Here is a 23510-nt window from a genome sequence, read left to right on the forward strand (position 1 = left end):
CAAACAAGCAAAATGAACAAAAAACATTGAATTCAATTCTTTCTGATTTTAGAAACTGCATTAAAGAAGGGGTGCACCGGTCCTGGAGATAATGCAATACCAGGTCAATGCGTGGAGTGGACAGAGCAAGCTCTTTTTCCATCTCCCTGTTCTAAAAATCCATTTAATATATGGTCCCCAGATAGGGGACGTATCAGATATTAAACTGATAAGAACAGATTTTTTTTTTTTTTTTTATCGAAACCCCGAATTCGTGTACAAAACCCGAGTGCGCTTAAAAAAGTGACAAGTACCACAAAAAAAAGTGCACTAGGATGCTGGTCTTCTTGAAACCCTCTCCAAAAGGAGAAGGGTCCCCCAAACCATTCCCCGTCCCTCCGAGCCAGAAGGCCACAGCGAGGAACAGGGACAAATAGCCACCTCCAGCCGGAGCCAGAGGCGACCCAATCTTACCCCCAATACCTGCCCGAGTTCTCACCCGAGCAAGGCACTGGGAGCCAAAGACTGTGCTCCCCTCCCGGAAGAGGGGAGCCAACAACGCTCTCCTCCCGAAAGAGGAGAGCCAGTGGGGTTCAGGGGGGAGCGGAACCTGATGGCCACACACTCCCCCCCTAGACCTGCCAAGAGAGGAACCCGTAAGGGAACCGCATCCCGACAAAATCCTAGTAAGGACGTGGACACACGTGAAAAAGTGGACACACAGTGACAAAAAAAAATTAAATAAATAGTGACGGTTTCACAGTATAATACTGCCCGGACCTTCGACCGGGAATTGAAAAATTCCCCATCCTAAGGCCAGAAGGCCCGGAATAAGGGTGTGTGTGAAGAAAGAAATATTGAAGTGCTAGTGCAAATGTGCCATAAACTCAAGTGGGGTTCCCAATCCCAGTGAGTTAAGGCACCCCAGGGTCACCACTCCTGGGGCACTTCACACTTCGGGCTTTCGATCTTCCCCGGCCCAATGGCGTCGATCCTGGGGGGCCATGCTTTCCACCAGATGACTATATTAGCCACCTGGCGTACTAACAAGCGCCTAAACCCCAGTGTGCATAATGTATCAATCTACTAGGGCGGCCAACATCCAAAACCGCCTTTTCGAAAGATACTACACTTGATCTTAGCCAAAAGGCCGAGAAGCGATAACCAGAATTGGTTTCAAACTACGGAGCCACCCAAGGATCCTGAAAAGTCCATTTGTGGAGATGAGCTCCTGGACTCCCGTTAAGAAGACATGTTGTCAACCTCTAGATCCCTTACATGCCTGCACTTTTCGGCTTGCTGCTGCTGCAATCCACGCGTTTTAGATCTGCATAACTCCACCTCTTTAAACACAGCACCTTCACCCCCTGCTGTTCCCACCCGCCTCAACACCGTTGGAAGGGAGGAGAACCAATTAAGGCAGGGGGTGGGGTGGAACAAGCAGCTGTCTACCCTTAGCAGGAGGGCTCCTGATTACATACCTCTCCTGCTGCTGCTGCTGCTGGCTGTCCAGCAGCAGACTGAAGGTGGCTGCTGCTGTGCACAGGTATATAAAGGCTCAGAGCCTATTATGACACGCGCAGCCAGCGTTCCATTGCCACATTCCATCTACTGCAGGCAGGATACCTGGCTGGCTGAATGTCGCTGAGAAGCTCACAGAGACCGCCATAAGCAACAGTTTAACAGAATGCCACAGACTAATCAACCAAACTTTTTGGGTTGGGTTCTCTTTTATAGTCTGCAGGCATTAAATGAAAGAAGTCAGTGTTCCAGCAGAAGGAGACAACGTTTCAGAAAAGGCATTGTAGCAAACCAAAAAAGAAATTTTAAGCGCAGCAGAGTAACCAGCGCACATACCTGTTAGCTCAGGTGAGTTTAAAAGGCTGCTGTTGATAACAAGGGCATTTGCTAAATAGATGGTGTGTGTGCAACAATATACTGAAAGGTCAATTATATTGTGCAGCTTATCTCACCACCTGTAGTTATTTAGGTGAAAGCTCCAAAATGCTTGCCTAATATGTCTGTTTATCCAAAAGGAAGTAAAAAGGGAGAGCTAGAAAGATAGCATTGCATCACATTACATGGCAATGCAATGCACAGTTGCTGAAGTTGAACCAAAATGAGCTTGTAATCTGGCTTCTGCAACTTTGAACATGAAAAATCCAATGAGGAGAAGAAAAGCAAAGCCAAAGAGTCCATCCCAAAATCCGACAAACAAGCAAAATGAACAAAAAACATTGAATTCAATTCTTTCTGATTTTAGAAACTGCATTAAAGAAGGGGTGCACCGGTCCTGGAGATACTGCAATACCAGGTCAATGCGTGGAGTGGACAGAGCAAGCTCTTTTTCCATCTCCCTGTTCTAAAAATCCATTTAATATATGGTCCCCAGATAGGGGACGTATCAGATATTAAACTGATAAGAACAGATACTACACTTGATCTTAGCCAAAAGGCCGAGAAGCGATAACCAGAATTGGTTTCAAACTACGGAGCCACCCAAGGATCCTGAAAAGTCCATTTGTGGAGATGAGCTCCTGGACTCCCGTTAAGAAGACATGTTGTCAACCTCTAGATCCCTTACATGCCTGCACTTTTCGGCTTGCTGCTGCTGCAATCCACGCGTTTTAGATCTGCATAACTCCACCTCTTTAAACACAGCACCTTCACCCCCTGCTGTTCCCACCCGCCTCAACACCGTTGGAAGGGAGGAGAACCAATTAAGGCGGGGGGTGGGGTGGAACGAGCAGCTGTCTACCCTTAGCAGGAGGGCTCCTGATTACATACCTCTCCTGCTGCTGCTGCTGCTGGCTGTCCAGCAGCAGACTGAAGGTGGCTGCTGCTGTGCACAGGTATATAAAGGCTCAGAGCCTATTATGACACGCGCAGCCAGCGTTCCATTGCCACATTCCATCTACTGCAGGCAGGATACCTGGCTGGCTGAATGTCGCTGAGAAGCTCACAGAGACCGCCATAAGCAACAGTTTAACAGAATGCCACAGACTAATCAACCAAACTTTTTGGGTTGGGTTCTCTTTTATAGTCTGCAGGCATTAAATGAAAGAAGTCAGTGTTCCAGCAGAAGGAGACAACGTTTCAGAAAAGGCATTGTAGCAAACCAAAAAAGAAATTTTAAGCGCAGCAGAGTAACCAGCGCACATACCTGTTAGCTCAGGTGAGTTTAAAAGGCTGCTGTTGATAACAAGGGCATTTGCTAAATAGATGGTGTGTGTGCAACAATATACTGAAAGGTCAATTATATTGTGCAGCTTATCTCACCACCTGTAGTTATTTAGGTGAAAGCTCCAAAATGCTTGCCTAATATGTCTGTTTATCCAAAAGGAAGTAAAAAGGGAGAGCTAGAAAGATAGCATTGCATCACATTACATGGCAATGCAATGCACAGTTGCTGAAGTTGAACCAAAATGAGCTTGTAATCTGGCTTCTGCAACTTTGAACATGAAAAATCCAATGAGGAGAAGAAAAGCAAAGCCAAAGAGTCCATCCCAAAATCCGACAAACAAGCAAAATGAACAAAAAACATTGAATTCAATTCTTTCTGATTTTAGAAACTGCATTAAAGAAGGGGTGCACCGGTCCTGGAGATACTGCAATACCAGGTCAATGCGTGGAGTGGACAGAGCAAGCTCTTTTTCCATCTCCCTGTTCTAAAAATCCATTTAATATATGGTCCCCAGATAGGGGACGTATCAGATATAAAACTGATAAGAAGAGATTTTTTTTTTTTTTTTTCGAAAGCCCGAATTCGTGTACAAAACCCGAGTGCGCTTAAAAAAGTGACAAGTGCCACAAAAAAAGTGCACTAGGATGCTGGTCTTCTTGAAACCCTCTCCAAAAGGAGAAGGGTCCCCCAAACCATTCCCCGTCCCTCCGAGCCAAAAGGCCACAGCGAGGAACAGGGACAAAAAGCCACCTCCAGCCGAAGCCAGAGGCGACCCAATCTTACCCCCAGCACCTGCCCGAGTTCTCACCCGAGCAAGGCACTGGGAGCCAAAGACTGTGCTCCCCTCCCGGAAGAGGGGAGCCAACAACGCTCTCCTCCCGAAAGAGGAGAGCCAGGGGGGTTCAGGGGGGAGCGGAACCTGATGGCCACACACTCCCCCCCTAGACCTGCCAAGAGAGGAACCCGTAAGGGAACCGCATCCCGACAAAATCCTAGTAGGACGTGACACACGTGAATAAGTGGACACACAGTGACAAAGAAATTAAATAAATAGTGAAGGTTTCACAATATAATACTGCCCGGACCTTCGACCGGGAATTGAAAAATTCCCCATCCTAAGGCCAGAAGGCCCGGAATAAGGGTGTGTGCGAAGAAAGAAAATTTGAAGTGCTTGTGCAAATGTGCCATAAACTCAAGTGGGGTTCCCAATCCCAGTGAGTTAAGGCACCCCAGGGTCACCACTCCTGGGGCACTTCACACTTCGGGCTTTCGATCTTCCCCGGCCCAATGGCGTCGATCCTGGGGGGCCATGCTTTCCACCAGATGACTATATTAGCCACCTGGCGTACTAACAAGCGCCTAAACCCCAGTGTGCATAATGTATCAATCTACTAGGGCGGCCAACATCCAAAACCGCCTTTTCGAAAGATACTACACTTGATCTTAGCCAAAAGGCCGAGAAGCGATAACCAGAATTGGTTTCAAACTACGGAGCCACCCAAGGATCCTGAAAAGTCCATTTGTGGAGATGAGCTCCTGGACTCCCGTTAAGAAGACATGTTGTCAACCTCTAGATCCCTTACATGCCTGCACTTTTCGGCTTGCTGCTGCTGCAATCCACGCGTTTTAGATCTGCATAACTCCACCTCTTTAAACACAGCACCTTCACCCCCTGCTGTTCCCACCCGCCTCAACACCGTTGGAAGGGAGGAGAACCAATTAAGGCGGGGGGTGGGGTGGAACGAGCAGCTGTCTACCCTTAGCAGGAGGGCTCCTGATTACATACCTCTCCTGCTGCTGCTGCTGCTGGCTGTCCAGCAGCAGACTGAAGGTGGCTGCTGCTGTGCACAGGTATATAAAGGCTCAGAGCCTATTATGACACGCGCAGCCAGCGTTCCATTGCCACATTCCATCTACTGCAGGCAGGATACCTGGCTGGCTGAATGTCGCTGAGAAGCTCACAGAGACCGCCATAAGCAACAGTTTAACAGAATGCCACAGACTAATCAACCAAACTTTTTGGGTTGGGTTCTCTTTTATAGTCTGCAGGCATTAAATGAAAGAAGTCAGTGTTCCAGCAGAAGGAGACAACGTTTCAGAAAAGGCATTGTAGCAAACCAAAAAAGAAATTTTAAGCGCAGCAGAGTAACCAGCGCACATACCTGTTAGCTCAGGTGAGTTTAAAAGGCTGCTGTTGATAACAAGGGCATTTGCTAAATAGATGGTGTGTGTGCAACAATATACTGAAAGGTCAATTATATTGTGCAGCTTATCTCACCACCTGTAGTTATTTAGGTGAAAGCTCCAAAATGCTTGCCTAATATGTCTGTTTATCCAAAAGGAAGTAAAAAGGGAGAGCTAGAAAGATAGCATTGCATCACATTACATGGCAATGCAATGCACAGTTGCTGAAGTTGAACCAAAATGAGCTTGTAATCTGGCTTCTGCAACTTTGAACATGAAAAATCCAATGAGGAGAAGAAAAGCAAAGCCAAAGAGTCCATCCCAAAATCCGACAAACAAGCAAAATGAACAAAAAACATTGAATTCAATTCTTTCTGATTTTAGAAACTGCATTAAAGAAGGGGTGCACCGGTCCTGGAGATACTGCAATACCAGGTCAATGCGTGGAGTGGACAGAGCAAGCTCTTTTTCCATCTCCCTGTTCTAAAAATCCATTTAATATATGGTCCCCAGATAGGGGACGTATCAGATATAAAACTGATAAGAACAGATTTTTTTTTTTTTTTTTCGAAAGCCCGAATTCGTGTACAAAACCCGAGTGCGCTTAAAAAAGTGACAAGTGCCACAAAAAAAGTGCACTAGGATGCTGGTCTTCTTGAAACCCTCTCCAAAAGGAGAAGGGTCCCCCAAACCATTCCCCGTCCCTCCGAGCCAAAAGGCCACAGCGAGGAACAGGGACAAAAAGCCACCTCCAGCCGAAGCCAGAGGCGACCCAATCTTACCCCCAGCACCTGCCCGAGTTCTCACCCGAGCAAGGCACTGGGAGCCAAAGACTGTGCTCCCCTCCCGGAAGAGGGGAGCCAACAACGCTCTCCTCCCGAAAGAGGAGAGCCAGGGGGGTTCAGGGGGGAGCGGAACCTGATGGCCACACACTCCCCCCCTAGACCTGCCAAGAGAGGAACCCGTAAGGGAACCGCATCCCGACAAAATCCTAGTAGGACGTGACACACGTGAATAAGTGGACACACAGTGACAAAGAAATTAAATAAATAGTGAAGGTTTCACAATATAATACTGCCCGGACCTTCGACCGGGAATTGAAAAATTCCCCATCCTAAGGCCAGAAGGCCCGGAATAAGGGTGTGTGCGAAGAAAGAAAATTTGAAGTGCTTGTGCAAATGTGCTATAAACTCAAGTGGGGTTCCCAATCCCAGTGAGTTAAGGCACCCCAGGGTCACCACTCCTGGGGCACTTCACACTTCGGGCTTTCGATCTTCCCCGGCCCAATGGCGTCGATCCTGGGGGGCCATGCTTTCCACCAGATGACTATATTAGCCACCTGGCGTACTAACAAGCGCCTAAACCCCAGTGTGCATAATGTATCAATCTACTAGGGCGGCCAACATCCAAAACCGCCTTTTCGAAAGATACTACACTTGATCTTAGCCAAAAGGCCGAGAAGCGATAACCAGAATTGGTTTCAAACTACGGAGCCACCCAAGGATCCTGAAAAGTCCATTTGTGGAGATGAGCTCCTGGACTCCCGTTAAGAAGACATGTTGTCAACCTCTAGATCCCTTACATGCCTGCACTTTTCGGCTTGCTGCTGCTGCAATCCACGCGTTTTAGATCTGCATAACTCCACCTCTTTAAACACAGCACCTTCACCCCCTGCTGTTCCCACCCGCCTCAACACCGTTGGAAGGGAGGAGAACCAATTAAGGCGGGGGGTGGGGTGGAACGAGCAGCTGTCTACCCTTAGCAGGAGGGCTCCTGATTACATACCTCTCCTGCTGCTGCTGCTGCTGGCTGTCCAGCAGCAGACTGAAGGTGGCTGCTGCTGTGCACAGGTATATAAAGGCTCAGAGCCTATTATGACACGCGCAGCCAGCGTTCCATTGCCACATTCCATCTACTGCAGGCAGGATACCTGGCTGGCTGAATGTCGCTGAGAAGCTCACAGAGACCGCCATAAGCAACAGTTTAACAGAATGCCACAGACTAATCAACCAAACTTTTTGGGTTGGGTTCTCTTTTATAGTCTGCAGGCATTAAATGAAAGAAGTCAGTGTTCCAGCAGAAGGAGACAACGTTTCAGAAAAGGCATTGTAGCAAACCAAAAAAGAAATTTTAAGCGCAGCAGAGTAACCAGCGCACATACCTGTTAGCTCAGGTGAGTTTAAAAGGCTGCTGTTGATAACAAGGGCATTTGCTAAATAGATGGTGTGTGTGCAACAATATACTGAAAGGTCAATTATATTGTGCAGCTTATCTCACCACCTGTAGTTATTTAGGTGAAAGCTCCAAAATGCTTGCCTAATATGTCTGTTTATCCAAAAGGAAGTAAAAAGGGAGAGCTAGAAAGATAGCATTGCATCACATTACATGGCAATGCAATGCACAGTTGCTGAAGTTGAACCAAAATGAGCTTGTAATCTGGCTTCTGCAACTTTGAACATGAAAAATCCAATGAGGAGAAGAAAAGCAAAGCCAAAGAGTCCATCCCAAAATCCGACAAACAAGCAAAATGAACAAAAAACATTGAATTCAATTCTTTCTGATTTTAGAAACTGCATTAAAGAAGGGGTGCACCGGTCCTGGAGATACTGCAATACCAGGTCAATGCGTGGAGTGGACAGAGCAAGCTCTTTTTCCATCTCCCTGTTCTAAAAATCCATTTAATATATGGTCCCCAGATAGGGGACGTATCAGATATAAAACTGATAAGAACAGATTTTTTTTTTTTTTTTTCGAAAGCCCGAATTCGTGTACAAAACCCGAGTGCGCTTAAAAAAGTGACAAGTGCCACAAAAAAAGTGCACTAGGATGCTGGTCTTCTTGAAACCCTCTCCAAAAGGAGAAGGGTCCCCCAAACCATTCCCCGTCCCTCCGAGCCAAAAGGCCACAGCGAGGAACAGGGACAAAAAGCCACCTCCAGCCGAAGCCAGAGGCGACCCAATCTTACCCCCAGCACCTGCCCGAGTTCTCACCCGAGCAAGGCACTGGGAGCCAAAGACTGTGCTCCCCTCCCGGAAGAGGGGAGCCAACAACGCTCTCCTCCCGAAAGAGGAGAGCCAGGGGGGTTCAGGGGGGAGCGGAACCTGATGGCCACACACTCCCCCCCTAGACCTGCCAAGAGAGGAACCCGTAAGGGAACCGCATCCCGACAAAATCCTAGTAGGACGTGACACACGTGAATAAGTGGACACACAGTGACAAAGAAATTAAATAAATAGTGAAGGTTTCACAATATAATACTGCCCGGACCTTCGACCGGGAATTGAAAAATTCCCCATCCTAAGGCCAGAAGGCCCGGAATAAGGGTGTGTGCGAAGAAAGAAAATTTGAAGTGCTTGTGCAAATGTGCCATAAACTCAAGTGGGGTTCCCAATCCCAGTGAGTTAAGGCACCCCAGGGTCACCACTCCTGGGGCACTTCACACTTCGGGCTTTCGATCTTCCCCGGCCCAATGGCGTCGATCCTGGGGGGCCATGCTTTCCACCAGATGACTATATTAGCCACCTGGCGTACTAACAAGCGCCTAAACCCCAGTGTGCATAATGTATCAATCTACTAGGGCGGCCAACATCCAAAACCGCCTTTTCGAAAGATACTACACTTGATCTTAGCCAAAAGGCCGAGAAGCGATAACCAGAATTGGTTTCAAACTACGGAGCCACCCAAGGATCCTGAAAAGTCCATTTGTGGAGATGAGCTCCTGGACTCCCGTTAAGAAGACATGTTGTCAACCTCTAGATCCCTTACATGCCTGCACTTTTCGGCTTGCTGCTGCTGCAATCCACGCGTTTTAGATCTGCATAACTCCACCTCTTTAAACACAGCACCTTCACCCCCTGCTGTTCCCACCCGCCTCAACACCGTTGGAAGGGAGGAGAACCAATTAAGGCGGGGGGTGGGGTGGAACGAGCAGCTGTCTACCCTTAGCAGGAGGGCTCCTGATTACATACCTCTCCTGCTGCTGCTGCTGCTGGCTGTCCAGCAGCAGACTGAAGGTGGCTGCTGCTGTGCACAGGTATATAAAGGCTCAGAGCCTATTATGACACGCGCAGCCAGCGTTCCATTGCCACATTCCATCTACTGCAGGCAGGATACCTGGCTGGCTGAATGTCGCTGAGAAGCTCACAGAGACCGCCATAAGCAACAGTTTAACAGAATGCCACAGACTAATCAACCAAACTTTTTGGGTTGGGTTCTCTTTTATAGTCTGCAGGCATTAAATGAAAGAAGTCAGTGTTCCAGCAGAAGGAGACAACGTTTCAGAAAAGGCATTGTAGCAAACCAAAAAAGAAATTTTAAGCGCAGCAGAGTAACCAGCGCACATACCTGTTAGCTCAGGTGAGTTTAAAAGGCTGCTGTTGATAACAAGGGCATTTGCTAAATAGATGGTGTGTGTGCAACAATATACTGAAAGGTCAATTATATTGTGCAGCTTATCTCACCACCTGTAGTTATTTAGGTGAAAGCTCCAAAATGCTTGCCTAATATGTCTGTTTATCCAAAAGGAAGTAAAAAGGGAGAGCTAGAAAGATAGCATTGCATCACATTACATGGCAATGCAATGCACAGTTGCTGAAGTTGAACCAAAATGAGCTTGTAATCTGGCTTCTGCAACTTTGAACATGAAAAATCCAATGAGGAGAAGAAAAGCAAAGCCAAAGAGTCCATCCCAAAATCCGACAAACAAGCAAAATGAACAAAAAACATTGAATTCAATTCTTTCTGATTTTAGAAACTGCATTAAAGAAGGGGTGCACCGGTCCTGGAGATACTGCAATACCAGGTCAATGCGTGGAGTGGACAGAGCAAGCTCTTTTTCCATCTCCCTGTTCTAAAAATCCATTTAATATATGGTCCCCAGATAGGGGACGTATCAGATATTAAACTGATAAGAACAGATACTACACTTGATCTTAGCCAAAAGGCCGAGAAGCGATAACCAGAATTGGTTTCAAACTACGGAGCCACCCAAGGATCCTGAAAAGTCCATTTGTGGAGATGAGCTCCTGGACTCCCGTTAAGAAGACATGTTGTCAACCTCTAGATCCCTTACATGCCTGCACTTTTCGGCTTGCTGCTGCTGCAATCCACGCGTTTTAGATCTGCATAACTCCACCTCTTTAAACACAGCACCTTCACCCCCTGCTGTTCCCACCCGCCTCAACACCGTTGGAAGGGAGGAGAACCAATTAAGGCGGGGGGTGGGGTGGAACGAGCAGCTGTCTACCCTTAGCAGGAGGGCTCCTGATTACATACCTCTCCTGCTGCTGCTGCTGCTGGCTGTCCAGCAGCAGACTGAAGGTGGCTGCTGCTGTGCACAGGTATATAAAGGCTCAGAGCCTATTATGACACGCGCAGCCAGCGTTCCATTGCCACATTCCATCTACTGCAGGCAGGATACCTGGCTGGCTGAATGTCGCTGAGAAGCTCACAGAGACCGCCATAAGCAACAGTTTAACAGAATGCCACAGACTAATCAACCAAACTTTTTGGGTTGGGTTCTCTTTTATAGTCTGCAGGCATTAAATGAAAGAAGTCAGTGTTCCAGCAGAAGGAGACAACGTTTCAGAAAAGGCATTGTAGCAAACCAAAAAAGAAATTTTAAGCGCAGCAGAGTAACCAGCGCACATACCTGTTAGCTCAGGTGAGTTTAAAAGGCTGCTGTTGATAACAAGGGCATTTGCTAAATAGATGGTGTGTGTGCAACAATATACTGAAAGGTCAATTATATTGTGCAGCTTATCTCACCACCTGTAGTTATTTAGGTGAAAGCTCCAAAATGCTTGCCTAATATGTCTGTTTATCCAAAAGGAAGTAAAAAGGGAGAGCTAGAAAGATAGCATTGCATCACATTACATGGCAATGCAATGCACAGTTGCTGAAGTTGAACCAAAATGAGCTTGTAATCTGGCTTCTGCAACTTTGAACATGAAAAATCCAATGAGGAGAAGAAAAGCAAAGCCAAAGAGTCCATCCCAAAATCCGACAAACAAGCAAAATGAACAAAAAACATTGAATTCAATTCTTTCTGATTTTAGAAACTGCATTAAAGAAGGGGTGCACCGGTCCTGGAGATACTGCAATACCAGGTCAATGCGTGGAGTGGACAGAGCAAGCTCTTTTTCCATCTCCCTGTTCTAAAAATCCATTTAATATATGGTCCCCAGATAGGGGACGTATCAGATATTAAACTGATAAGAACAGATACTACACTTGATCTTAGCCAAAAGGCCGAGAAGCGATAACCAGAATTGGTTTCAAACTACGGAGCCACCCAAGGATCCTGAAAAGTCCATTTGTGGAGATGAGCTCCTGGACTCCCGTTAAGAAGACATGTTGTCAACCTCTAGATCCCTTACATGCCTGCACTTTTCGGCTTGCTGCTGCTGCAATCCACGCGTTTTAGATCTGCATAACTCCACCTCTTTAAACACAGCACCTTCACCCCCTGCTGTTCCCACCCGCCTCAACACCGTTGGAAGGGAGGAGAACCAATTAAGGCGGGGGGTGGGGTGGAACGAGCAGCTGTCTACCCTTAGCAGGAGGGCTCCTGATTACATACCTCTCCTGCTGCTGCTGCTGCTGGCTGTCCAGCAGCAGACTGAAGGTGGCTGCTGCTGTGCACAGGTATATAAAGGCTCAGAGCCTATTATGACACGCGCAGCCAGCGTTCCATTGCCACATTCCATCTACTGCAGGCAGGATACCTGGCTGGCTGAATGTCGCTGAGAAGCTCACAGAGACCGCCATAAGCAACAGTTTAACAGAATGCCACAGACTAATCAACCAAACTTTTTGGGTTGGGTTCTCTTTTATAGTCTGCAGGCATTAAATGAAAGAAGTCAGTGTTCCAGCAGAAGGAGACAACGTTTCAGAAAAGGCATTGTAGCAAACCAAAAAAGAAATTTTAAGCGCAGCAGAGTAACCAGCGCACATACCTGTTAGCTCAGGTGAGTTTAAAAGGCTGCTGTTGATAACAAGGGCATTTGCTAAATAGATGGTGTGTGTGCAACAATATACTGAAAGGTCAATTATATTGTGCAGCTTATCTCACCACCTGTAGTTATTTAGGTGAAAGCTCCAAAATGCTTGCCTAATATGTCTGTTTATCCAAAAGGAAGTAAAAAGGGAGAGCTAGAAAGATAGCATTGCATCACATTACATGGCAATGCAATGCACAGTTGCTGAAGTTGAACCAAAATGAGCTTGTAATCTGGCTTCTGCAACTTTGAACATGAAAAATCCAATGAGGAGAAGAAAAGCAAAGCCAAAGAGTCCATCCCAAAATCCGACAAACAAGCAAAATGAACAAAAAACATTGAATTCAATTCTTTCTGATTTTAGAAACTGCATTAAAGAAGGGGTGCACCAGTCCTGGAGATACTGCAATACCAGGTCAATGCGTGGAGTGGACAGAGCAAGCTCTTTTTCCATCTCCCTGTTCTAAAAATCCATTTAATATATGGTCCCCAGATAGGGGACGTATCAGATATTAAACTGATAAGAACAGATTTTTTTTTTTTTTTTAATTTGGCTATCCCCTGCAGAGGGATAAAACCGTTTATTAAAACTTTAACAAATTACAAGCATAATTACACAAATACCAAACGTTAAAAGACAAATGAAATTTACAAAACAAAAAAATACAAAGATTTTAAATAATTAGGTTCCATTGGTCAACAAGCCATTTTTTGGAAATATGTACATTCTTCTTTTTGTCAATTAAATAATAAGTATACATTTCACATAAACATAAACTTAAAACATCATTCACTGATAAAACATCTTGTTTAAAAATAGCAATGTTGCGCGCTTTCCAGAGAGATGACTTGGCGCAGTTCACTGTCTTCCAAGCCATTGTGTACTGGTCCATTGTGGGGCATTCCATAAGTCCGTATAGCACAGTTTTATATGTAAAGTCCTTGAGGTCTGCCACCCTTTCCAGTAGGGGGAGCAGTCTTCTCCAGAAATCCTTTGCAAAATTACATGTCCATAATAGATGTTCCACCGTTTCCTCGTCTTGGCATCCGGTTCTTGGGCAGATGGCAGACCTCACAAATCCTCTTCTGTATTGGAATGCCCGGCAAGGAAGACAGCGGTGCATGCAACTCCAAGCCAGATCTCTCTGTTCATTAAAAAGATAAAAAACGTTAATCATTTTCCAGATAGACATAGATTTGTCATCATCATATCTGTCAACATTACATATTTCCTCACTTTTACGTATTTCTTTAATTAATTTCTTACTATTTCTTAATTCCTCTATTTTCTTAGTCCCTAAATTAAAATCGGACACTATTTTCCTTAAAATCTCATAATGCGTCGACAAATTAAAAGCATGGGGCACAGATATATTAACTTCATACCATCCAAACTTTCTCATAAAAAATCCTGTATTAAAACGCATAAAAAAGGACCAATAGTGATTCTTAAAAAGGGCATTAAAACAGTAAACGAACAGATGGATTAAAAGAAACCTATTAAAATCTGGAAAATCTTTACCACCTTTTACTTTTGATTTCATCACGATTTCTCTTTTCAGCTTTTCCATTTTTGAGTTCCAAAAGAAGGTAAAACAGGTTTTGGTTATCTTTTTTAAAACATTAACAGGCGGGGGGAAAACCATGCTAAGATACAATAAAAGAGGTAAAATCACCATCTTTAAAACCAATACTTTACCCTCCATTGTAAGTCTCCTCCTGTTCCACATACATATTTTCGTATTTACTTTCTGTGTAACTGTTTCCCAACTATTATAACCATCATTATTTTCAGTGAATGATATACCTAAAATGGAAATGGATTCGGAGACATTAATTGGTACATCACGTAAAATCATCCCCCCAACACTTAAAATGTTACACTTATTAAAATTGATTTTAAAACCAGAAGCTAGACAAAAGGATTGCACTTGATGGAGAGTGGCCGTAAGTGATGGTGCATCTGTACACAAGACCGCCACGTCATCCATGTAGCCTACAACCTTGGCCTCCAAACCACCGCTTCCAGGCAGAGGGACACCGCATATCTGTTTATTTTGGCGTATTGCACATAACATTGGTTCCAGTGCACAGATAAACAGTAGGGGGGACAGAGGGCATCCCTGTTTCACCCCTGACCGTAAAAATACCTCTTGTGTCTTAAAACCATTCACTAAAATCTTACTTGTACAATCCTTGTAAAATGCTTTAAGCGATAGTAAAAACCCTTCTGGTATGCCCATTTTCTCTAAAACTTTAAAAAGATAAAAGTGTGAGACACGGTCAAATGCTTTTTCAAAATCAATAGATAAAATCGCCATTTTCCCCTTTCTGTCTTTCACATCCTCAATACAGTCTTTCACTAAATTCAGATTGTCCCATATACTGCGCCCCGGCACCCCACACACTTGATTAGAATGAATAACTTTGCTGATGACTTCTTTTAGACGATTTGCACAAATTTTAGCCATTATTTTATAGTCACAATTTAAAAGTGTTATTGGTCTCCAGTTTTCTAATTTTGATTTATCACCTTTTTTGTATAGGAGGGAGACTTCACCTTTCTTCCAGGAATTTAATAAAACCTTATTATTAAAAACCTCAGTAAACAAATAAAACAAATCATCTTTTAAAATATCATAAAAACATACATAAAATTCTATTGGGATGCCATCAGGACCAGGGACCTTTCCAGTTTTAAAACTTTTAATAGTTTTTAACACTTCTTGTTCCATTAAAACTTGGGATAAAAACTCTTGGGATGCGGGATCTAAAACAGCTGTTAGTCCTTGCAGCGAATCATCCATTAATTTATTATCTATATTTTTTCCATTAAATAGATTAGAAAAAAAAACCTAAACTTTACCCAGCATATTTTTTATATTATTCTCACCATCTATATGGTCAATTATCACTTTTTCTTTTTTATTTTTCCTAAAAAAATATCTGGAACACTTTTCATTTTCTTCTATATGTTGTACTCTAGAACGAAAAATGATCTCTTTTCCTTTTTGTTCTAGCCATTTTGAAATCTCTTCTTTTAAGTTTGAAATATCAACTTGTACATCTATCCCATTGTCTCTGAGCTTAAATAATGTTTGTAGGCGGGTATTTAAAATTCTATATTCTTCATATTTTTCTTTGGCTCTACATATACTCTTTTTAATAAAAAAGTCTTTTATTTTTACTTTCATTCTATCCCACCATACACTCATAGTCTCATTTGTTTTTTTCCCTTTTCTACATTTCCTATAAAACTCAATAAAATCTGATAAAATCTGCGGGTCGGTTAAAAGGGATACATTCATTTTCCAGCTTTTCTTACCACATTTTTTGTTGTCATTTACTTTTATGGTAAAGGATAAAAGTTTATGGTCTGAAAATATATTAGTTAAAACTTCACATTTGGCAGGTATTGTTTTATCTGAACCAAAAATAAAATCAATCCTAGAGCTACAATTAGCATTGCTCCAAGTGAAACCGGCGTCCTCTGTGCTGTCACTATGACACTCTTTATATATGTCTATCAATTTAGCATCTTTGACTATATCATGTAGCATACCTGAGGTTTTATCGTAGTTCCTGCTTACAGAGCTGGAGCGCCGGTTTTCACCTTTTAAAACACAATTAAAATCCCCTGCTAAGATAAAAGGTTCAGAGTTATTAATAAATAATGGTAAAAGATCAAGCATTTCGGCTCTTTCATTTTTCTCTGGGGATCCATAAAAATTTAAAAACTGCCATCTAATACCATCAATAAAAGCTTTCACTAATAAAATACGACCTGGTAAAATTTCCTGAATAAAATCAATTAAAACGTTCCCTTTAAAAAGTATGGCTACACCCGCTGATCCTGCAGCATTCGATCCGGACCAGACAGATGGCCCACACTTCCACTCATCTTTATATTTTTGATATGACATTTCATGTGGGATATTACATTCTTGCAGAAAAAATACAGATGCAGTAAAACACGTAAAAAAATTAAAAAGAGCAGTTCTTCTCGTGTTAGATTTTATGCCTCTCACGTTGAGGGAAATACCTTTCAGTTCAGCCATCATTAGAAAATGTAGAAATTTTACTTAGGTAACTAAGAGCAACGGATTTACCTGTCCGATGAACCTGATCAGACCACTGGGCTTACGCCTCCCTCCTCATCTGATAGTATCGTCACGAGAGTCTCCGTGGAGGAGGAAAGATTACCACATTTATATAAACCCGACGCTACACTGGCATAGCTCGGAGGGCTGGCTGGCAGAACCCGCTGGGTCTCCATTGGCTGGCCATGCAGTTCCTCATCAGGTGGGTCCCCGAGGGGTTCCGCCGCCCCTGTTTGACCTGTAGAAGGTCGTCCTATAGGAGGAGGTTGCGCACAAGGCAGAGCCTCTGACTCTTCAGAGGCAGCAAGATCCCGGTCCCCACCTGTAGCAGCGGAGACCGAAACCCCTGAGGGTCCAGCGTCCACGTCCCCTTCTGGAGAAGTGTCCATCTGTTCACCTCCTGCTGCCTCCTCCGAACCACCCTTTTTCTTTTTCTTAGGACCCACCTTTATCCACTCAGCGCCCTCAGCACTAGGAGACCCAGACTGGGCATGGGCTTCTGTGTCGGCCTTTTGCCGGTCCCTTTTGACCTTACCAGTAGTGCCCTTCTGCTCCTTCTCAGCCCTCCTTTTGGACTCCCGCAGGTCCTGCAGCCAGGTTTTGGGATTTGGTATTTTACCTGTCATAGACTCTGGAGACACTTCACTATTTGGTACGCCCTTATTGTCTCCAGAGGCTCCAGGTTGTTGTTCCTCCTCCTGAGGGGTGGTCTGATCTTTTGGTCCTTGATCGGACGTCTTGGACTTCCCCTTTTGCTCATCTTCCCGAAATCTGTGAGGGCAAGAAAAATAAAAGTGACCTGGAGTCTGGCAAAAACTGCATTTCTTTTCCTTAGGGCATTCTTTTGTCTCATGTTCTTCACTAGCACAATTTCTACATGATACATGACAGTTTTCTTTTGAATGACCATAGCGCCCACAATTTCTGCAATATACTGGCATCCCAGAAAAGAAGAAATCCCCATTTGTTTGCCCAATTTTGAAACGGGCAGGGGGGAGCCGTATACCACCTGGTGTATTTGGATCTCTTGTACACTTCACAAGGAATTTCCACTTAGATGTCCATATGTTATATTCGTTTAATATCTTCCCAATACATTTAACACTTTTAAAATAAATTGCTAGAAATGACATTACTTCTGGAGCAGAAACAAAGGGCGAAAATATTTTTACAATAACCAGTCTTACCTCATCCAGGACGTGCTCAACAATTTGTATCCCTTTCAAAACAGGACTATTTTCAACTTTTTTTAACTTTTCTAGTACATCTCTAAAAATACCTTCTCCGGTGAATGTGATGTCATAGTCACCTCTTCTGGGATAATCCTGGATGGAGAGAATTTCATTCCTTTGTACGCCAAGAAGGTTCCTGAGCACGTCCTGGACTACATACCCTAATTTCCTCATATCCGAGCCACCCGCCGTGAAGTGAACTTGGATAGAGTTTTTTAGCCTCGCATAAAGAGGCACGAGGTTAGGGTCAACCTCCATGGAAAAACGCAACAAGGTTGCAAGTTGCAGCCGCTTGCAATCTGCGCTCCCAGTGTTCTTGCAGCGAAAAACACCTGGAAGCTGGGGGATCGCAACTCGTTACCCTGGGACTAAGCCCTCTCCCTAATAGCAGCAAGCAGGTTAAGTCCACCAAAGTGGACGATCCTGCCAGGCCAAGGAGAGGGGTACCAGAGTGCCCTTCAACCACAATCTCCTGCAATAAAGCACTTGATCTTAGCCAAAAGGCCGAGAAGCGATAACCAGAATTGGTTTCAAACTACGGAGCCACCCAAGGATCCTGAAAAGTCCATTTGTGGAGATGAGCTCCTGGACTCCCGTTAAGAAGACATGTTGTCAACCTCTAGATCCCTTACATGCCTGCACTTTTCGGCTTGCTGCTGCTGCAATCCACGCGTTTTAGATCTGCATAACTCCACCTCTTTAAACACAGCACCTTCACCCCCTGCTGTTCCCACCCGCCTCAACACCGTTGGAAGGGAGGAGAACCAATTAAGGCGGGGGGTGGGGTGGAACGAGCAGCTGTCTACCCTTAGCAGGAGGGCTCCTGATTACATACCTCTCCTGCTGCTGCTGCTGCTGGCTGTCCAGCAGCAGACTGAAGGTGGCTGCTGCTGTGCACAGGTATATAAAGGCTCAGAGCCTATTATGACACGCGCAGCCAGCGTTCCATTGCCACATTCCATCTACTGCAGGCAGGATACCTGGCTGGCTGAATGTCGCTGAGAAGCTCACAGAGACCGCCATAAGCAACAGTTTAACAGAATGCCACAGACTAATCAACCAAACTTTTTGGGTTGGGTTCTCTTTTATAGTCTGCAGGCATTAAATGAAAGAAGTCAGTGTTCCAGCAGAAGGAGACAACGTTTCAGAAAAGGCATTGTAGCAAACCAAAAAAGAAATTTTAAGCGCAGCAGAGTAACCAGCGCACATACCTGTTAGCTCAGGTGAGTTTAAAAGGCTGCTGTTGATAACAAGGGCATTTGCTAAATAGATGGTGTGTGTGCAACAATATACTGAAAGGTCAATTATATTGTGCAGCTTATCTCACCACCTGTAGTTATTTAGGTGAAAGCTCCAAAATGCTTGCCTAATATGTCTGTTTATCCAAAAGGAAGTAAAAAGGGAGAGCTAGAAAGATAGCATTGCATCACATTACATGGCAATGCAATGCACAGTTGCTGAAGTTGAACCAAAATGAGCTTGTAATCTGGCTTCTGCAACTTTGAACATGAAAAATCCAATGAGGAGAAGAAAAGCAAAGCCAAAGAGTCCATCCCAAAATCCGACAAACAAGCAAAATGAACAAAAAACATTGAATTCAATTCTTTCTGATTTTAGAAACTGCATTAAAGAAGGGGTGCACCGGTCCTGGAGATACTGCAATACCAGGTCAATGCGTGGAGTGGACAGAGCAAGCTCTTTTTCCATCTCCCTGTTCTAAAAATCCATTTAATATATGGTCCCCAGATAGGGGACGTATCAGATATTAAACTGATAAGAACAGATACTACACTTGATCTTAGCCAAAAGGCCGAGAAGCGATAACCAGAATTGGTTTCAAACTACGGAGCCACCCAAGGATCCTGAAAAGTCCATTTGTGGAGATGAGCTCCTGGACTCCCGTTAAGAAGACATGTTGTCAACCTCTAGATCCCTTACATGCCTGCACTTTTCGGCTTGCTGCTGCTGCAATCCACGCGTTTTAGATCTGCATAACTCCACCTCTTTAAACACAGCACCTTCACCCCCTGCTGTTCCCACCCGCCTCAACACCGTTGGAAGGGAGGAGAACCAATTAAGGCGGGGGGTGGGGTGGAACGAGCAGCTGTCTATCCTTAGCAGGAGGGCTCCTGATTACATACCTCTCCTGCTGCTGCTGCTGCTGGCTGTCCAGCAGCAGACTGAAGGTGGCTGCTGCTGTGCACAGGTATATAAAGGCTCAGAGCCTATTATGACACGCGCAGCCAGCGTTCCATTGCCACATTCCATCTACTGCAGGCAGGATACCTGGCTGGCTGAATGTCGCTGAGAAGCTCACAGAGACCGCCATAAGCAACAGTTTAACAGAATGCCACAGACTAATCAACCAAACTTTTTGGGTTGGGTTCTCTTTTATAGTCTGCAGGCATTAAATGAAAGAAGTCAGTGTTCCAGCAGAAGGAGACAACGTTTCAGAAAAGGCATTGTAGCAAACCAAAAAAGAAATTTTAAGCGCAGCAGAGTAACCAGCGCACATACCTGTTAGCTCAGGTGAGTTTAAAAGGCTGCTGTTGATAACAAGGGCATTTGCTAAATAGATGGTGTGTGTGCAACAATATACTGAAAGGTCAATTATATTGTGCAGCTTATCTCACCACCTGTAGTTATTTAGGTGAAAGCTCCAAAATGCTTGCCTAATATGTCTGTTTATCCAAAAGGAAGTAAAAATGGAGAGCTAGAAAGATAGCATTGCATCACATTACATGGCAATGCAATGCACAGTTGCTGAAGTTGAACCAAAATGAGCTTGTAATCTGGCTTCTGCAACTTTGAACATGAAAAATCCAATGAGGAGAAGAAAAGCAAAGCCAAAGAGTCCATCCCAAAATCCGACAAACAAGCAAAATGAACAAAAAACATTGAATTCAATTCTTTCTGATTTTAGAAACTGCATTAAAGAAGGGGTGCACCGGTCCTGGAGATACTGCAATACCAGGTCAATGCGTGGAGTGGACAGAGCAAGCTCTTTTTCCATCTCCCTGTTCTAAAAATCCATTTAATATATGGTCCCCAGATAGGGGACGTATCAGATATTAAACTGATAAGAACAGATACTACACTTGATCTTAGCCAAAAGGCCGAGAAGCGATAACCAGAATTGGTTTCAAACTACGGAGCCACCCAAGGATCCTGAAAAGTCCATTTGTGGAGATGAGCTCCTGGACTCCCGTTAAGAAGACATGTTGTCAACCTCTAGATCCCTTACATGCCTGCACTTTTCGGCTTGCTGCTGCTGCAATCCACGCGTTTTAGATCTGCATAACTCCACCTCTTTAAACACAGCACCTTCACCCCCTGCTGTTCCCACCCGCCTCAACACCGTTGGAAGGGAGGAGAACCAATTAAGGCGGGGGGTGGGGTGGAACGAGCAGCTGTCTATCCTTAGCAGGAGGGCTCCTGATTACATACCTCTCCTGCTGCTGCTGCTGCTGGCTGTCCAGCAGCAGACTGAAGGTGGCTGCTGCTGTGCACAGGTATATAAAGGCTCAGAGCCTATTATGACACGCGCAGCCAGCGTTCCATTGCCACATTCCATCTACTGCAGGCAGGATACCTGGCTGGCTGAATGTCGCTGAGAAGCTCACAGAGACCGCCATAAGCAACAGTTTAACAGAATGCCACAGACTAATCAACCAAACTTTTTGGGTTGGGTTCTCTTTTATAGTCTGCAGGCATTAAATGAAAGAAGTCAGTGTTCCAGCAGAAGGAGACAACGTTTCAGAAAAGGCATTGTAGCAAACCAAAAAAGAAATTTTAAGCGCAGCAGAGTAACCAGCGCACATACCTGTTAGCTCAGGTGAGTTTAAAAGGCTGCTGTTGATAACAAGGGCATTTGCTAAATAGATGGTGTGTGTGCAACAATATACTGAAAGGTCAATTATATTGTGCAGCTTATCTCACCACCTGTAGTTATTTAGGTGAAAGCTCCAAAATGCTTGCCTAATATGTCTGTTTATCCAAAAGGAAGTAAAAAGGGAGAGCTAGAAAGATAGCATTGCATCACATTACATGGCAATGCAATGCACAGTTGCTGAAGTTGAACCAAAATGAGCTTGTAATCTGGCTTCTGCAACTTTGAACATGAAAAATCCAATGAGGAGAAGAAAAGCAAAGCCAAAGAGTCCATCCCAAAATCCGACAAACAAGCAAAATGAACAAAAAACATTGAATTCAATTCTTTCTGATTTTAGAAACTGCATTAAAGAAGGGGTGCACCGGTCCTGGAGATACTGCAATACCAGGTCAATGCGTGGAGTGGACAGAGCAAGCTCTTTTTCCATCTCCCTGTTCTAAAAATCCATTTAATATATGGTCCCCAGATAGGGGACGTATCAGATATTAAACTGATAAGAACAGATACTACACTTGATCTTAGCCAAAAGGCCGAGAAGCGATAACCAGAATTGGTTTCAAACTACGGAGCCACCCAAGGATCCTGAAAAGTCCATTTGTGGAGATGAGCTCCTGGACTCCCGTTAAGAAGACATGTTGTCAACCTCTAGATCCCTTACATGCCTGCACTTTTCGGCTTGCTGCTGCTGCAATCCACGCGTTTTAGATCTGCATAACTCCACCTCTTTAAACACAGCACCTTCACCCCCTGCTGTTCCCACCCGCCTCAACACCGTTGGAAGGGAGGAGAACCAATTAAGGCGGGGGGTGGGGTGGAACGAGCAGCTGTCTACCCTTAGCAGGAGGGCTCCTGATTACATACCTCTCCTGCTGCTGCTGCTGCTGGCTGTCCAGCAGCAGACTGAAGGTGGCTGCTGCTGTGCACAGGTATATAAAGGCTCAGAGCCTATTATGACACGCGCAGCCAGCGTTCCATTGCCACATTCCATCTACTGCAGGCAGGATACCTGGCTGGCTGAATGTCGCTGAGAAGCTCACAGAGACCGCCATAAGCAACAGTTTAACAGAATGCCACAGACTAATCAACCAAACTTTTTGGGTTGGGTTCTCTTTTATAGTCTGCAGGCATTAAATGAAAGAAGTCAGTGTTCCAGCAAAAGGAGACAACGTTTCAGAAAAGGCATTGTAGCAAACCAAAAAAGAAATTTTAAGCGCAGCAGAGTAACCAGCGCACATACCTGTTAGCTCAGGTGAGTTTAAAAGGCTGCTGTTGATAACAAGGGCATTTGCTAAATAGATGGTGTGTGTGCAACAATATACTGAAAGGTCAATTATATTGTGCAGCTTATCTCACCACCTGTAGTTATTTAGGTGAAAGCTCCAAAATGCTTGCCTAATATGTCTGTTTATCCAAAAGGAAGTAAAAAGGGAGAGCTAGAAAGATGGCATTGCATCACATTACATGGCAATGCAATGCACAGTTGCTGAAGTTGAACCAAAATGAGCTTGTAATCTGGCTTCTGCAACTTTGAACATGAAAAATCCAATGAGGAGAAGAAAAGCAAAGCCAAAGAGTCCATCCCAAAATCCGACAAACAAGCAAAATGAACAAAAAACATTGAATTCAATTCTTTCTGATTTTAGAAACTGCATTAAAGAAGGGGTGCACCGGTCCTGGAGATACTGCAATACCAGGTCAATGCGTGGAGTGGACAGAGCAAGCTCTTTTTCCATCTCCCTGTTCTAAAAATCCATTTAATATATGGTCCCCAGATAGGGGACGTATCAGATATTAAACTGATAAGAACAGATACTACACTTGATCTTAGCCAAAAGGCCGAGAAGCGATAACCAGAATTGGTTTCAAACTACGGAGCCACCCAAGGATCCTGAAAAGTCCATTTGTGGAGATGAGCTCCTGGACTCCCGTTAAGAAGACATG

At 44.5% G+C, this 23510-nt stretch overlaps 12 non-coding genes and 4 pseudogenes across 12 annotated transcripts; all 16 read right to left on the reverse strand.

Annotated features, from left to right (window-relative positions):
- Positions 1–66: 66 nt before the first annotated feature.
- On the reverse strand, positions 67–250 carry LOC141220701 (U2 spliceosomal RNA). Its single transcript, XR_012288893.1, has one exon. It is a non-coding gene; the product is annotated as a U2 spliceosomal RNA (small nuclear RNA).
- A 799-nt stretch (positions 251–1049) lies between these two features.
- LOC141220758 (U2 spliceosomal RNA) lies at positions 1050–1141 on the reverse strand (annotated as a pseudogene).
- A 1115-nt stretch (positions 1142–2256) lies between these two features.
- LOC141220532 (U2 spliceosomal RNA) lies at positions 2257–2447 on the reverse strand. The gene has a single exon (XR_012288738.1). It is a non-coding gene; the product is annotated as a U2 spliceosomal RNA (small nuclear RNA).
- A 1115-nt stretch (positions 2448–3562) lies between these two features.
- Positions 3563–3744, reverse strand: LOC141220721 (U2 spliceosomal RNA). The gene has a single exon (XR_012288909.1). It is a non-coding gene; the product is annotated as a U2 spliceosomal RNA (small nuclear RNA).
- Positions 3745–4538: 794 nt separating this feature from the next.
- Positions 4539–4630, reverse strand: LOC141220759 (U2 spliceosomal RNA; annotated as a pseudogene).
- Positions 4631–5745: 1115 nt separating this feature from the next.
- On the reverse strand, positions 5746–5927 carry LOC141220717 (U2 spliceosomal RNA). The gene has a single exon (XR_012288905.1). It is a non-coding gene; the product is annotated as a U2 spliceosomal RNA (small nuclear RNA).
- A 794-nt stretch (positions 5928–6721) lies between these two features.
- On the reverse strand, positions 6722–6813 carry LOC141220760 (U2 spliceosomal RNA; annotated as a pseudogene).
- A 1115-nt stretch (positions 6814–7928) lies between these two features.
- LOC141220718 (U2 spliceosomal RNA) lies at positions 7929–8110 on the reverse strand. Its single transcript, XR_012288906.1, has one exon. It is a non-coding gene; the product is annotated as a U2 spliceosomal RNA (small nuclear RNA).
- A 794-nt stretch (positions 8111–8904) lies between these two features.
- On the reverse strand, positions 8905–8996 carry LOC141220761 (U2 spliceosomal RNA; annotated as a pseudogene).
- Positions 8997–10111: 1115 nt separating this feature from the next.
- On the reverse strand, positions 10112–10302 carry LOC141220533 (U2 spliceosomal RNA). Its single transcript, XR_012288739.1, has one exon. It is a non-coding gene; the product is annotated as a U2 spliceosomal RNA (small nuclear RNA).
- A 1115-nt stretch (positions 10303–11417) lies between these two features.
- On the reverse strand, positions 11418–11608 carry LOC141220535 (U2 spliceosomal RNA). Its single transcript, XR_012288741.1, has one exon. It is a non-coding gene; the product is annotated as a U2 spliceosomal RNA (small nuclear RNA).
- Positions 11609–12723: 1115 nt separating this feature from the next.
- Positions 12724–12918, reverse strand: LOC141220702 (U2 spliceosomal RNA). The gene has a single exon (XR_012288894.1). It is a non-coding gene; the product is annotated as a U2 spliceosomal RNA (small nuclear RNA).
- Positions 12919–19308: 6390 nt separating this feature from the next.
- LOC141220536 (U2 spliceosomal RNA) lies at positions 19309–19499 on the reverse strand. Its single transcript, XR_012288742.1, has one exon. It is a non-coding gene; the product is annotated as a U2 spliceosomal RNA (small nuclear RNA).
- A 1115-nt stretch (positions 19500–20614) lies between these two features.
- LOC141220537 (U2 spliceosomal RNA) lies at positions 20615–20805 on the reverse strand. Its single transcript, XR_012288743.1, has one exon. It is a non-coding gene; the product is annotated as a U2 spliceosomal RNA (small nuclear RNA).
- A 1115-nt stretch (positions 20806–21920) lies between these two features.
- Positions 21921–22111, reverse strand: LOC141220538 (U2 spliceosomal RNA). The gene has a single exon (XR_012288744.1). It is a non-coding gene; the product is annotated as a U2 spliceosomal RNA (small nuclear RNA).
- Positions 22112–23226: 1115 nt separating this feature from the next.
- LOC141220539 (U2 spliceosomal RNA) lies at positions 23227–23417 on the reverse strand. Its single transcript, XR_012288745.1, has one exon. It is a non-coding gene; the product is annotated as a U2 spliceosomal RNA (small nuclear RNA).
- Between the last annotated feature and the right edge of the window lie 93 nt (positions 23418–23510).

This window comes from Phyllobates terribilis, unplaced genomic scaffold (genome assembly GCF_046119375.1).
Source record: "Phyllobates terribilis strain yellow unplaced genomic scaffold, ASM4611937v1 Scaffold_298__1_contigs__length_2340664, whole genome shotgun sequence".
Lineage (NCBI taxonomy): Eukaryota > Metazoa > Chordata > Amphibia > Anura > Dendrobatidae > Phyllobates > Phyllobates terribilis.